Raw genomic sequence first — 16,798 nt, 5'->3', positions numbered from 1 at the left:
TGGATCATACTCAAGATCTATTTACCAGATTCTTAAGCTCCTTCCACATCCCCTCAATAGACCACAGGATAGACATTGGATTATCATATCCAAATCCGAATTGCACGTAAGATCACATCCGTGTTGAATAAAAAGTCAATTATATTCGGATCCAGAAATCGCTCCCCCAGTCACGCTACTATCCGAATCCAACCATGCTATTAATATATCCAGCAAACAGCAATGTCCCACCCAAACGGGTCCAGGGTCCAGATCCAGAGCCGGACGGGATCCGAACCGTTCAGAAAACGACACGTAGAAGCAGCTCCCTCCAAAATTCAACGAGCAGAGAGCGCGCTCCTCAACAGGAGACGGATCAAATCGAACCGCAAATCTTAACGATACGAACCGTCGTCTTCGCACGGCACACTAACCGATCGGAATCGCCATAATCGAGAGACGGTTTAAGTCTCAGAAAAGCGGAACGAGTCGCTTCCTTTCCTTCACCCCACGGAGAGAGAGCTTAGTATAATCGGCCGAGAAATCTGGCGGCGAACGCGAACGCCTGGCCCTCGTGGACGGATTTTCTCCATCCGATGAGAAAAAAAAGAAAAAAAAAACCCACCAAGGGAAAGGAGGAAAAATGAGATGAAAAATGAAGAAGGAAAACAATTTCGTTTCTTTCCGAAGATTTTTCGATAAAAAAGGAGACAAAAGGAGAATGCGTGTGATCTCATTTCTCATCTCACTACTCCGATCCTGTTCCCATTTATAGGTAAAATTTTCGATTTTCTAGAAATATATTTTCGTGGATTTGTTTGGGAGAATTCCGATTCGTGAAATCGATCTTTTTTTTCCCGTCAGATCCACATTATTCTTCTTCCATTCGTTTTTTTTTCAGAAAATCTCTACCTCAGATAAGTTTGCTGTTTTTCACCTGCCCCCTTTTATCGAAAACGATCAAGTTCAGGTTGGATCATTAAATTCGTCGTGTATTTTTTTCTTTCTTGATTTTGTGAAATTGAGCATTTCCCGAATTGCCATGAACAATTCATAGATGTTATGTTTTTTCTTTTTCAAGATGATTCTTGAATTAAGTTGGATATGAAATCGACGTGTGTTGAGTTATTTCTAAATTTTCATTATTTAAAAAATAATTTTCCATCTTTTTTTTATGGTTTCGTGTTTGTGTAATAAAAAAAGTGTGCTCGAATTGCTGTTGATCATGATATCATACATTGTGGATAAAGGTTGGAGGAATTCTTTAGTGGATTATCTAGATTTTGCGAGTTTTCCGGTCGTTAATTCCTGGAAAATGGGGAAATTTGCGTCTTTCAGGAGGGGAATAGCGGTCGAACCTGATGCCGCTGCATTGGCAACTCACGCGGCTTCCTTGCGATTGTTTCTCATGGAATGGATCTTGCTAGCTACGGAAGTGCTGAGCGAGATATCGAGCAAGTCAGCCTCTTTTTTCCTCTTTATCTTTTTGTTGCTTTTACGTGCATTGCGCATTCCGTGATCTCTTTTGCCATATTATGTTAATTCCCTTTTCTGAAATAAACGGCAAAAGTAAGTTGTTTTGCCTATTTCAAATGGATCTCTGTGATACGCTCTCTTACTTATGGTGGATGAAGTAAATGATTGCAAAAAATTGAGGGGGTTTTGTTGGTCAGGGTGGCAGATGAGGACAACTGAAGATTTTGCAGTGTATTGTGTCTTCTTCAGGATCACTTGATAAAATTTGTTTGTGTGACTGCGATTCTTATTCTACATTGATTTTGTTACTTACATTCATGCATATACTATATTCGGAATGCTTAGTGCTCTTATGTGATACCTATGAAATACAAATGTTCATTGTTAAAATCTCATATTGAGGTCGTTGTTTTCTTCATATGACATTGTCGAATAGGTTATTCGTTAGGCAATGTCTTGGAAGATGAAACTCTTATAGTACTCAACCCTCACTGTAAAAGAGAAGAAAATAGAAGACAAGAAAGAAAAAGAGAATTTCTGTTCAGAAGTTTCCTCATTGGGATGACGCTGGGTTAATCAGCTACTGGAGGAAAATAGATACGGAGAGATCCAATCACTTTACATGATGCCTTGGAAGATTAGTAGGATGGAATATTGTATCAATGAGGTGGATGCTGAAATCCATGATCTCTTCGAGTTATGTTCCAAAAGTCGTGGATCAAGAATCCTTGTTGACTGTGGGAAAGGCTTTCTTCATGTCTAGCATGAGGAGATATTCAATTTGGCAATGTCACATCAAGCCAATGGCTTCATGCTTGACCATAACACGTTGTGGCCCTATATCAAAGTGCATTGGTTGGATTTGTATTTGTTGGCATCGTAGTATCATCACCTTCTCAATGAATCCTTGGCTGTTTCTGAGTTTATTTCTTGCATGCCCTAATCCCCTCCCCTCCAAACTCTCAATATATCCCTTTTTATTTACTATAGCTCATCATGTCTTTCCTTCAACCATTTGCCCTGAGACAGACTGGTCACCATTACACTCTTACTTTCTACTCTCTTTTCTTGGCTGGAATATGGACACCTTGATATGTTATTGTTACTCCACTTTTTATTCTTTTCTCAGCCAGAACATGCACCGATTGACTCTTCAAGAATCATCTTTTGCATAAAAAGTGATTATAATCAGATGTATATATATATTCACCTTTATGCACCTAACCCAATTTACAGTTATAGTTAGGGTCTATATCCAACCCTCATTAGACAGGAAAATAACATCATTACCTTGATCTAGTAGATTGACATTATAAGAACATTTGCTTTATGTCACCCAAATCAAATTGGTGCTTTGATTATCAAAAAAACCAACAGCTCCAGGAAGTTAAAGTGTCATGAAGTGCACGGAACCCAAGACATTTCAAATCATAAAATGCCAAATTAAAATGCATTTGAATACTAACTAGATACAAACTAATACAAGTTTTGTGAATAAATGATTTTATTCATAATGAACAATAAAATACATAAAAATAAAAAGTAAATACATAAAAATCTCACTACAAAGTACACTCAAGAACACTCAAAATACCTAGAACTACCCATCACTCTCTCAACCTCATTTAAGCACACACACCCCATATATACATAAGAGGTAGTCCGAAATAGAGCTGTTGGACTGTTCCAACAGCTATATTTGACTAGTCAACTCTATGTTGACTAGTCCAAAAAGAACCTAACTAAAAGGAGAAAGAAGAAAGAAAGAAAAAGTTACAACTAGTTACAATATTTACATATATAATATATATGTATACACATACATATACACATATACAAATATGTATACATACTTAAGTATATATAGATATAGATATATGTATATATATTGTACATATACATATTATATGTATATACATTTTAACAATATTTATCTTAACACCCCGTTCAAACTTACGGTGCCTCACTGTAAGTTTGTAATTACAAAAGAACCTTTTATATAAAATGTTTTCATTGATTTCATCAAGTTCTTCCATAAGATGTTTCCTTGAAGGGTGCTCTTGATCTTCAATCATATGCTCTATTATACAAAGGGTCCCTAAGATCATGTGTATAGAAGCAATACTTCAATGCCTCAAAGAAATGCAAAGGCTCAAAAGAATCACAATAATATAAATTTCAACAATAATAACAATATCAATATGAAATAAATATAATATATATATATATATATATATATATATATATATATAACAATCTATGCAACCAAGGCACATGGTAATGCATAATGCATAAAAATTGGGATCCTAAGCCTTGGATCCAATCCGATCCAACTCCGGATCCATTTCGACAAACTGCTCAATTTTTAGAAAAACACGATTTTCGGGCCAACTAGAACTCGAATTGATAAAAGCAAAACACCGTTGTGCTCAAAATTCTGAGACGCATCCAACGATATATTACACGAATACCAAATTCCGAATTTTGCCCGAAAATAACTTGAATTTTGCTCGAATTTCGCTTGAATTTAAAGGTCAAAATTAAAACTCTTTCTCACATTTTGTTTGGCTTGTCTCGACCTTGTCGATGAGACCTGGGTCAAGCCCGGACTCAAAGACTTCAGTCTAAAAATCGAGCCTCAAACGATTTTTTCCCAGACTTAGCCAAATTTTCGTCAAAATTATAAAATGACTAAGTACCGAAATACGCGATATTACAAACATAGCCATTAATGCAAAAAAACATATACTTAAAATATTAATTTTAATGAATTAGAAAGTGGGCACATACAAAGCCACTAAGGGCATAAACACAAGCCAACAAGGCAAGAGAGCACACACAAATAAAAAGTACTAATTTTATTAATCTCACAAAGTGGACAAAATATGCACGAAGAAAAACAAATCCAAAGAACACATGCATCACAATATAATCCTATAGATCTAATTCATGTTAAAATACAAGCAAAAGTGCCTAATATACTCAATACAAGAGTATGTATTACAAATCCAACCATGATAATAGTATGATTTTCATAAGAAAAACATATCATGCATGAAAAAGCATGATCTAATATTAAAATCTCTAAGTACTATAAAGTGCTCACGCATGTATAAATGTCATTTCATAAAATCAAATAAATATGATGAATCTTATAAAAATATTTAATAAAATTTTAAATTAGCACAACTACGAATGCAATTAGATCCAAGAAAAGGACAATACTTAAGAAAGTTTAAAAAATATTTAAAGTTTTTTTTAAATAACCTCATATACCAAAAAGAGTTCAAAGAGCTCAATTATTTACTAATTAACAAGCATAAAACAAGAACATGAGATAGACAACTCAAGCAAAATAACCATAAATATATAAGATATACATACTGGATCAAGATCTCCTTTGAATTCAAGCCATATATCGATCACGATTCTTTTACAAAGCACGAACTCGAACAAAAGAGTCCCAAGACCAAACCAAGAAAGTTTTTCTTGGCTCTGATACCAAGTCACGAAATGGTACAGAACGTGAGACACAAGAAATTAAACATAACATAGATAAAATCCAAATGCATTATAAATATGTATTTGGCTAGATACAATAAGCCATGCAAATACAAGAGAAAAAACAAGACATAAAAAGCTTAATATTTTATTTATGTGAAATAAACACAAAATTATACAAGAAAAATCCCATTACAACACTCATGCACACATCCAATGTACATCCATCCTCTCTCCCTTAAACACAGAGATAAACATCCTTTATATAAGGGAGTGAGAGAGAGAAAAGGACGGAGGTCCATGGCCTGCTGGACCTCCTCCAACTAACCGTTAGGCATAGTCCTAACAACTAGCTTGGTCAAAACAATTTGACAAAAAATATAAATTACAAAAATATATTTAAGTATACTTAATCTAAATACTAAATACCTAATAGGTATACCTAGAAAACAAGAAAATACAAAGAATAACAAATACAAAGGAAACATCAATAAATATACCTAAGTATACCACAATAACTAAACCATAATAGTACATTTATCTTAACAACATCAAGGGTTTGCTTTAAGTACATACCTTTTTGCTTTATTTATGGATGAAATAACATCTTTATCCTAGTAGAAGTCCTTTTGGTGTATACTATTTGTAGATGATATAGTATTGGTGATGCAACTTTTTGAGAAAGTATTTTTTAAAGGGTTTTTTAATGAAAATCGCTTGTGTAAACCGTGCACCAAATTTCAATTTCCGGCTCACACTAGTGGTGAAGTCCGAGTCGAACACAGGGAACATGTTTAACAACTTTTGTATCCCACACAATTACAATCTTTATTGCCTTGAATAAAAATAATTAAATAATTGAAATGAGTTACCCTTTGCGCAGGGCTCCCAAAATAAAGATCCCTTATTATAATCCAACTTAAAATAAATGGCCTTCTGACCCTAAAAAAAAATAAAGAAAAGTAAAAATTGCAAGACTTCTTTTTTTTTCACGATCTAGTTTTCTTCTCGTAAAACGTGCACGACCATTTGCTATCACACTTCTATCCCCTAAAGTGAACCCACCTACAAACACAAAAAAACCCACCAAACACAATAAAAGAAAACACAACACGACTTTCTAAAATAGGAGGGTTAGTTATAAAAATCAAAATCAGTTAACCACTATGACAACTAAAATATGGCTAACTAACTACTTTCAAGAAAGATTAAAATAGTCCAACTAATTAACTATGAATTATTGAACTTCAAGTTAACTACTAAAAATGTTGAAGCAAACTAATTAACTAATTACAAGACACAACAGTAAACCAAATCTAACCTAACTGATTACCAGAAAAACTGAAACTAGTCTAAGTAATTAATAAAGAAAGCTTGAACTAACCAACCAAGAATTAACTACTGAAATTAAAACAAAATTAACCTAATGCACACTGCAGCCACTACATGGATCTGGGAACAACCTGGCCAGCGTTAATCACGCTAGACCACGTGATTCATGCTACTGGTGACGCGCCAGCTGATCAGATTAACCAAGATCGTGATCTGACGCTCACGATCGACGTGATATAGCAGACGGATTCAATATGAATCTGTAAAAATAAAATCCGTGTGATCAACAATTCACATTGGTTCACGTAATTTCTGAATCCCGCAAATCAGAATTATCGAAAGAACCTGATAAAGCCAATTTAACGCTGAATCTGTCAAATCAGAATACAGTCAGTTCCTTCAATACACAGATTTGCGAATCGACATTGATCTGGCCTGATCTTTCTTGCATGCAAACACTGCAAATCACACAAGTATGCTTGATTTGCAGTTAACGGCATTCAGAAAACAAAATACAGAAAAACATGATCTGAAAATCACGCTATTCTGTGTTTTTCAAAGGTTCTATCAAGTCAGTTTTGGCGCTGGATCTGGCTAAAAAAATACTGGTTCTTGTATGTGCAGATCCACAGCACTCGCCTAATCCGAAAAGCACTGTTGTGCCTGTTCAGGTGTGATCAAGAGCCGATCAGACCCGATTTAGCGTCACTATCAAAGAACGATCAGATCTGTCAACGATGACAGATCTGATTCTTCTTTCCTACAAGTTATATTGCAGCGGCGTGCACAAAAAAAATAAACAACCTAACTGCGAGAAGAAAAGAAAATTGACTATATGATGCTGAAATAATTTTTTTTTCGCTATTCTACCTACGACAAAACTGTAGAAATTAACCTACGCTATATGCAATACTAAACATGATTTTATGTATTCGAAAAAAAAAATCAATCTAAACTAGATGCAACTAATATGCAAAGATCAGGCTATACTATATGCAATGATGGTGTAGTATTTATGTATTCTAAGAAATAAACATAAACTAATCTAAATGCGAAGCTATAGAGAGATGGGGGAGAAGAAACACATCTCACGGTCGTTTCCGACGGAGGGATTGAGAAGAAGAGTAGTCCTCCAATGAAATCACATGCGTACCACCACCCTTCGATGACGGGGAGAAGAAGCCGGCAACAGACAAGGAAAGAAAGAAGAATAAAAGAAGAAGAATAGGGGTAGGGACCGGTTGGAGAAGAGGGAGAAGAGAAAGAGAGAGAAGAGAGAGAGGATGTGAGGGGGGCGTGAATTTAAATGTGGAAGACGCTCCTTTCAACCTCTAATGAGACTATTTATAAAAAAAAAATTAGGGTTCAAGCTTGTTTTAAGAAAATTTTCTAAAAGACTCCACAAATTTTTAAGAAATTCAAAAGACATCCTTTTTCAAAAAATATTTACAAAAAAAGTTGTTACAAAAAATTATATTTCCAAAAAAACTCAAATGGGTTCACTTTGCACATTTTTTTCTCTTTTAGAAATATACGAAGTGTCATGCCAAAACTCGATTAAATATGGGTATTTAACCTTGTTTCACATATAATTACGCACATGAAATAGATATAATATGCATAATCAATTGGTTAGTCAATATAGAGACGATATACAAAGGAAACTAGAATTTTGGAGGTACATAATGGGGAAAAATGGTTTACAAATTAGTAGAACAAAAAGTGAACATATGCAGTGCAAGTTTAATACAAAATATAGTGAGAGCAATGTCTTAAGAGTATAAGATATGCCTATTCAACAATACCATAAGTTTTTGTATCTAGGGTCTATATTACAACAAAATGAGGAATTTGAAGAAGATATTACTAATAGGATCAATGCCAATTGGGTTAAGTGGAGACATGCTAGTAGCGTATTATGTGATAAAAAAGTACCTCTACGATTGAAAGGATGGTTTTACAAGGCTGCTATAAGACCAACACTATTAAATGGAGCTGAATTTTGGGCGACTAAAAAGCGATGAGAAGATAGAGTTCATGTTGTAGAGATATGTATGCTAAAATGGATGCCCGGGGGTTAAAAGAAAGAATAACATTAGAAATGAATATATTATAATGCGCCTAGGAGTCGGACCATAAGATCCCCTTTGTTTTTAAGCTCTTAAATGGATGGCGAGGTTCACGATTGACCTCTTAGGATTGGTAAATTTAGATAATTCAAGAAGTAGAGATCTCCCCTCCTATAGCCTTGCCAATCTGCTCCCTGGACTGAAGATCCTGCACGAAGCAACCCTTAGATGAGAAGAAGATTTTACATCCATGATCAGAAATTTGAGAAACAGAAGAGATTTAAATTTAGTTATGGAACAACCCTACCTTTTGGTACACAAATATTTTGAAAAGAATATAAGGTTCTAATACTTTTAATTTGCAGAGATGTTCCATCGATAGTGGAAACATAGGTAGTTTTTGAACTAGTGCATAAATTAGATAGATCATTCTCATGAGGTGTCATATTAAAGGAGGCTCTCGAATCACGAATCTAAGAACACATACCTGAAGGAGAAGATGTGGCTATTGCGACACTCGATGTAGATGGAGATTTGAGTAATTGTTGTAGTGCCTCCGATAGCTGAGCAATTGAAAAAGAGTTTCTTTCCTTGGTTCCTCCTTTGGTGTGGATTCTTCAACGGAAACCATCTTGTTCTTTGGAGAGTCATTTAACTTGGGGCAATTAGGTCTTATGTGCCCCGTTTTAGGGCAATGGTGACAAATAACCTTTTTATAGCTACTAGCACTATAGTTGTTTTGCCTCCCAAAGTGGCTTGTAAGATTTCACATGATTTTTGATTTTAGAAATGGCTAACACTTCATCTCCTATCTTAATCATACCAAGATGAGTTTCTTCTTGGCATATTTTTCCAACGACGTCTTCTAAAGGAAGAGGTTTAGATTGATGGAGAGAAGATCTTGTTCAAATTCGGGCCTAAGCCCATGCAAAAACTGAAAAAGTGCTCTTTTTCCATTTGTTTCTTTCTTAGCTCAACAACCTCACTAGCAACCCATTTGGGTTCATTAAGGGATAACTCGTCCCATAGAGGACCAAGAGTATTGAAGTAGTCAGGGATATTCATGTCCCCTTGTTTGATGGTACATATTTTTTTTTTGTAGAAAAAATTGCCTTGCAAGGTCTTTTTGAGTATACATTCCCTTCATAAATAATCATGCCTTATTAGCTTTGCGAAAATTAGCAATGCTGGCACATATTTTGAGCTCAACATTATTCATGAACCATGCAAGAATTTTTGCATGTTTACTTTGTGAAAATGTCTAGAGAGAAAGTATGTGCACAAAAGCACAATATTCTTGATATGAAAAGTGTGCACAAAGGCACAATGAAAACACTCACAAGTGCACAAGGACACAGATACACATTCACAAAGGCATAAAAAATATATTTTTGTATTGAATCAACAAAGAGAGCTTTACAAAAAGCTTGTCATGTACAAGAGGAGGAAACCACTATATATAACAAAGGGAGACCGTGGAGGGGCTCCCAATATGATCGTTGGAGCCCCTCCAACGATCATAATTAGGACCATTGGTGGGCCCAACGATCATATCGTTTGGGCCCCTCCATGTGCTAAAAGAAAAATAAAATAAAAAAAAGAAAAGGAAAAAAATAAAAAATAAAAAAATAAAAAATAAAAAATAAAAAAATAAAAAAATAAAAGAAAAAGAAAAAGAAAAAGAAAATTACATATATATTCTTTAAATAAGAATATTCATAAAATGAATTGAAAACACTGTTTTACCCTTATCGGGTATAAGAACATATATTTATATTTATATATAATTAGATAGATACATATGCATATATATACAAGATATATATGTTTATGTATCTCTCTCTCTCTATATATATATAAATATATATAAATGATACAATACAATTTAACACCCCCCCTCAAAGGCAAGCTCTATATCTCAGTGATAATGAATCAAAGGATACACATCTAGAGGAAATTTTCCTAGTTCTTTCAGTTCTCCTAAAATTTGTATCATATGCGGAGGTAGATTGACCAGGTTCACTATATTGTTCAATTGCACTTCTAAAAGTACTTCTATCTCTATGTGTGTAAGTGATAGGATCACTAGATGTCCTTCCTTCTTGATGATGGTTGGAAGATGGATTGGAATCATTGTTGTTGTCATCCACTTCATTATCACTAATATCATTGTATGTTAATTCATCATCACTATCATCATTTCTAGATAATAAGTCAAATAGGAAGGAATAGTCGATATTTTCTTCACGAGGTTCATTTTTTTAAAACCTCTGCCATTTTTCAAAAAGATCACATTCTTTGAGACATAGTTTGTCATTTTTAATATCATAATATCAAAACCCTTTTTGTGTTTCAGAATATCCAAGAAAAGCGCAAGGAATGGCTTTTGGGGAGAGTTTATCATTTTTGTCCATAAGTATAAAATATTTGCATCCAAAGATTCTTAACCTATTATAGTCAGGTTCTTTTTAATATAATATTTCAAAAGGAAAAATTTTGTTTAGATTTTTGGACGGAAGATGATTAATAAGATAAACAGATGTAAGAGCCGCCTCGGGCCAAAATCTTTTTAAAATATTTTGAGATATGAGTAAGATTCTAGTGGTTTCAATGATATGCCTATGCTTTCTTTCGACAAAACCATTTTGTTGAGGGGTTTTAGGACATAATTTTTGGTGAACAATACCGTAGTCTTCAAGATAACTCTTAAATTCATTAGAGAGGTACTCACCTTAGGAGTCGGTCCTAAATATTTTTAGATTGCCATTAAATTGATTCTTAATCATGATATGATATGATTTAAAACACGAAAATACTTCATGTTTGTGTTTAAGAAAATATATCCAACAATATCTAGAGTAGTCATCCACAAATATTACATAATATGCAAAACCTCTTTTTGATATAGCGGGTGCCGGACCCCACACATCCAATTGAACAATTTCAAAAGATTTAGTGGTAAACATGGTTCTTTGTTAAAAAGGCACACTTCTCATTTTTCCAAGAATACAATCATTATAAGAACAAGTACTTTTACAAAGATTTTTAACAAAATGTAGATAGAATAACTTGGTGATGTTTGGATGTCCAAGTCTTTTGTGCCAAACATTTATATCTTTATGTTGGGCAACATTACAAAAATATTTTTTTGGTATTTGAAGAGAGTCCACATAGTATAAATTTCTCTTTCAAGAGCCTTCCCCAATCAACTTCCCGGACCGACGATCCTATATCAAGCATTTATCAGATCCATGGTCCGAGAGTTGAGAGACGAAAAGTAAATTTAAATTCAATTTTGGTACAAATCTAATTTTAGGAATAAAAAAATTTTGTCTTTCAAAGTTTTCAATGCCTTTAATTTCAAGAGAAGTGCCATCCACGGTTGAGACAAAAGATGGTGATGCATTTTTTGAGTATTCAGAAAGAGAAAAAACATTTGGAGTCATATGCAAGGAGGCACCTGAATCTAAAAGCCACTAAGTCTTACCGGGAGGAGAAAATGTTGACATGACAGATCCGGAAATAGCTCATTTGAGAAGCGGTTGAAGTACTTCCACAGCTTGATTTAAAGAGAGCTCCATTGATGGAAGTAGATGAACTTTTTTTTTTTGTGGTTGAAATGTGGTGGACATAGCCAACAACTTCTTCCATTTTGGGCATACCAGTTTAATGTGCCCTGGTTCTTTAAAAAAAATGACATACAATCTTGCTATAATCTCTTCTTCCGCCTTGGCCATCATTTTCTCTTCCTCCTTGGTTATGATTTTTAAAATGAGGAGGTTTGTATGTTCTTAAGTTGCTTCCCGGTCTAGAAACTGCATTAACTCCATCATTTTCTTCTTGATTGGAAGGTGTTACAAGACCACTTGGATTATTCTTGCTTATGCCCATACGAGTTTCTTCCCCACTTAATTTGGTAATGTCATCTTCAAGAGAAGAAGAAGTAAAAGAAGATAGGAGAGAAGATCTAATTTGTTCAAATTCGGGTCTAAGCCCATTTAAGAAGTTGAAAAACCGATTTTCCTCTAATTGTTTGTGTCGAAGTTCAATGGCTTCTTCACTCTATTTGGGTTCAAGCATGACAAGTTCATCCCAAATAGAAGATAGCTCGGCGAAATACTCTCTAATAATCATTTCGCCTTGTTGGAGGGTTAAGGCCCTCTTTTGAAGATAATATTTGTGAGACAAATCCCTTGAGGTGTACATTTTTTCAAGGTATTGCCATGCTTGAGATGCTTTTTTGAACTTTATAATGTTGGCATTGATTCTAGTTTCAACGGACGAAAAAATCCACGATAGGATTTTGAAATTTCTCGTATCCCATTCTCATGCTTCTTGCTATATTCTTCAGGAGCTTTGATTCTTTCTTCTCCCTCAAGAATTTTTATCTCCCATTTTTCTACCAATGTAATTTTTGGCTCCGGTTCTGGTATTGAGCCTTGGACATACCCCCAAAGCCCCTTACCTTTCATACGAGCTTCCATGTTCCCGGCCCAAACATGGTAATTTGATCCATTGAGTTTGAAACCAACAAAAAAATGAGAGTTTTTTTCCGCCATTTGAGAAGAGGTTGAAGAGTAGAGGCACTTACCACAGTAAGTCTTTAAGGCTTACGTGAAGTGGCATGCTTCTCAAGAGTTGTATTGTAATATTTTTCCACGCCAAACACCAAGGATGAGGTAGGAGCACATTCTTCGAGGCACACACCGGAGTGAGATAACACACAATCCACTCTTTTGATGACCGAGCTTTGATACCATATGAAAATGTCTATAGAGAAAGTATGTGCATAAAAGCACAATATTCTTGATATGAGAAGTGTGCACAAAGGCACAAAGAAAGCACTCACAAGTGCTCAAGGGCACAGATACACATGCACAAAGGCATAAAAATATATTTTTGTATTGAATCAACAAAGAGAGCTTTACAAAAAGCTTGTCATGTACAAGAGGGGGGAACCCCTATATATAACAAAGGCAGACCATGGAGGGGCTCCCAATATGATCGTTGGAGGGCCCAACAATCATATAGTGTGGACCCCTCCATGTGCTAAAAGAAAAATAAAATAAAAAAAAGAAAAGGAAAAAAAATAATGAAATAAAAAAAGAAATTACATACATATTCTTTAAATAAGAATATGCGTAAAATGAAGTGAAAAGACTGATTTACCCTTATCAGGTATAAGAATATATATTTATATATATAATTAGATAGATACATATACATATATGTATAAGATATATACATGTATATGTATCTCTCTCTATATATAAATATATATAAATGATACAATACAATTTAACATACTTTCCCAATCCTCTACCTTGGATTGATGATTTTAAATGGCTTTGATTCAATCATCTCCTTCCAATGCTTTTTCTTGATTTGTTTCCAACTTAGTGAGTTTGAGTTGAGGCTCTCGAATAGAGACCATCACGTATCCCCAAAGCTTTTTGCCTTTGAGGTTATTTTCCATAGCGGACACCCACATTATATAGTTGAAACCATTTAATTTGAAAAAGAAATCTATTTTTTGTTCATTCTCCATTTTGACTTGATAGAAGAGGGAAGAGAAAATATGGAAGACCACGAAAGAGCTCCTCCACCTTGAATTCCGCAAGCGCCACCAACCCACGAACACTTTGAATGCTATCTCACAATTGCGATATGACCACTTTCCCAAAGGACCAAGAGCACTATGGGTTTAATACCATGCAATAGAAGTATGCAAAATTGTTGGAACAAAGTGCAAAAACACATATAAGTCCAATAGTAGACAATATAAGGGTACGAAGGCACAATATAAGTACAAAAGTGCAAGAACACAAGTCCACTATGGGACAATACAAAAAGCCAACAAAGGGCAATACAAACAAGTAAAAATATATTCTTATTAAATATATGCTTGGAAAAACATTGAGAAATAGTGGGGAACACATCCCCTATTTATATACAAAACCCCAAAGAGGGAGGCCATTGGGAGATCCTGCAGTAGAGTCGTTGGGGAGCTCCCAACGGTCATATTTATGATCGTCCCCAACGACTCTATGGAGTAGGGCCCTCAATGGCAAATTAAATTACAAAAAATAAAACCAAAAAATAAAACCAAAAAATAAAGAATAATAAAAAAGAAAACACTAACTGTTTCTACAACAACAACAACAACAACTACGCCTTCATCCCAAAACAATTGGGGTCAGCGATATGAACCAAAAAGAAATTCATTTTGGGTCTTCCACATGAATCCTTTTCCTCGAATCATTTCTATCCAACGCCATGTCCTCGGTGAGGTTCAAAGCATTCATATCCTTTCCTATCATCTCCATCCAAGTCTTCCTAGGCCTACCCCGACCTCTTTTAACTAATATATTTTCCCATTTCTCCAACCTTCTAACTGGAGCATCATTAGGCCTTCGCCGAATATGTCCAAACCACCGTAAACGATTCTCTCGCATCTTATTTTCAATGGGTGCAACACCTACCTTCTTACGTATCTCTTCGTTCCGAATCTTATCTTTTATTGTATTTCCACACATCCATCTAAGCATCCGCATCTCAGCTACACTCATTTTTTGAATATGATGTCTCTTGGCAGCCCAACATTCCGTACCATATAGTAAAGCGGGTCTAATAGTCGTCCTATAAAACTTTCCCTTCAACCGCAATGGCATTCTACGATCGCACAGCACTCCAGTAGCACTTTTCCATTTCATCCACCCAACCTTTATCCTATGATTTACATCTCCATCAATTTCTCCATACTTTTGAATGATGGATCCCAAATATTTGAAATAATCATTCACCGGTATATCTTGCTCACCAAGCTTCACTACACTCCCATCACTACTTCGTTGCTTACTAAACCGACATTCCATATATTCAGTCTTACTCTTACTCAACTTAAAACCTCTAGCTTCCAATGTCTGTCTCCATAATTCTAACTTAGCATTAACCCCAGCTCTAGACTCATCAATCAAAACAATATCATCAGCAAACAACATACACCACGGTACATTTTCTTGAATTGATCTCGTAAGTTCATCCATCACTATCGCAAATAGGAAAGGGCTTAAAGCAGATCCTTGATGTAACCCAACCGTTATCGGAAAATTGGTTGTCACCCCTCCATAAGTGCGGACATTGGTTACTACTCCTTCATACATATCTTTAATTATACTAATGTACTTGAGAGAAACACCTTTCTTCATCATTGTCCACCAGAGAACGTCCCTAGGTACTCTATCGTATGCCTTCTCTAAATCAATAAAAACCATATGCAAATCTTTGTTCATCTCTCTATATCTTTCAATAAGTTGTCTAAGAAGATGTATAGCTTCCATAGTTGATCTTTCAGGCATAAAACCAAATTGATTCTCCGATATCATGACAACCTTCCTCAACCTAGACTCAATCACCCTCTCCCAAAGTTTCATAGTATGACTCATGAGTTTTATACCACGATAGTTTGTGCAATCTTGTATATCACCCTTATTCTTATATAAAGGCACCAAAGTACTCTTCCTCCACTCATTAGGCATCTTATTTGTTCGCCAAATCAAGTTAAAAAGATTTGTCAACCATTCTAAACCTTTCTCTCCCAAGCATTTCCAAGCCTCGATAGGTATACCATCTGGGCCAACTGCCCTTCTTGATTTCATTTTCTTCAAAGCCTCTGCAATTTCTTTCTTTTGAATCTTGCGCATGAAGTCACGATTTATCTCATGAAAAGGAATGGAGAAGTCTCCAAGATCTTGAGCATGACTATCATTAAATAGCTTATCAAAATAATCTTTCCATCTCTCCTTAATCTCCTCATCTTTGACTAAAACCCTTTGCGTTTCATCTTTGATACATCTAACCATACCCAAATCCTTCGATTTCCTATCTCTCATCTTTGCAAGCCTATAAATATCCTTCTCGCCTTCTTTGGTATCCAACTTGTCATAAACCTCCTTATATACCTTAGCCCTCGCGTTTCGAACAACTTTTTTAGCTTCCTTCTTTGCTATCATATACTTCTCCAAATTCTCATTATCACGACTCTTACTTAGATTTCTATAACACTCTCTTTTAACCTTAATAGCTAATTTGACATCCTCGTTCCACCATGATGTATCCTTACCTAGTGGTGCACCGCCTTTAGACTCACCCAATACCTCCTTAGCTACTTTTCTCATACCACCCGCTATCTTATTCCACATTGATTCTGAATCCTCCTCGAGACACCAATCAACTTCCTTAACTACCTGCTCTACAAACATTCCTTGTTTAGCTCCTTTCAGTGCCCACCACTTAATTCTAGCAAACAATTATTATTATATATGAAAAGACTAAAATGCCCGATAGGGAAAACTATTATTGTCACTGGATTACTTTTCTCAATAAGCCAGTGCATCACGATTCTCCTTCCTTAACACCGCAAGCCTACTTATCGCTCTGTC

This window comes from Nuphar pumila, chromosome 11 (genome assembly GCF_984573655.1).
Source record: "Nuphar pumila chromosome 11, dmNupPumi1.hap1.1, whole genome shotgun sequence".
NCBI lineage: Eukaryota > Viridiplantae > Streptophyta > Magnoliopsida > Nymphaeales > Nymphaeaceae > Nuphar > Nuphar pumila.
Note: the sequence above shows the minus strand (reverse complement) of the source record.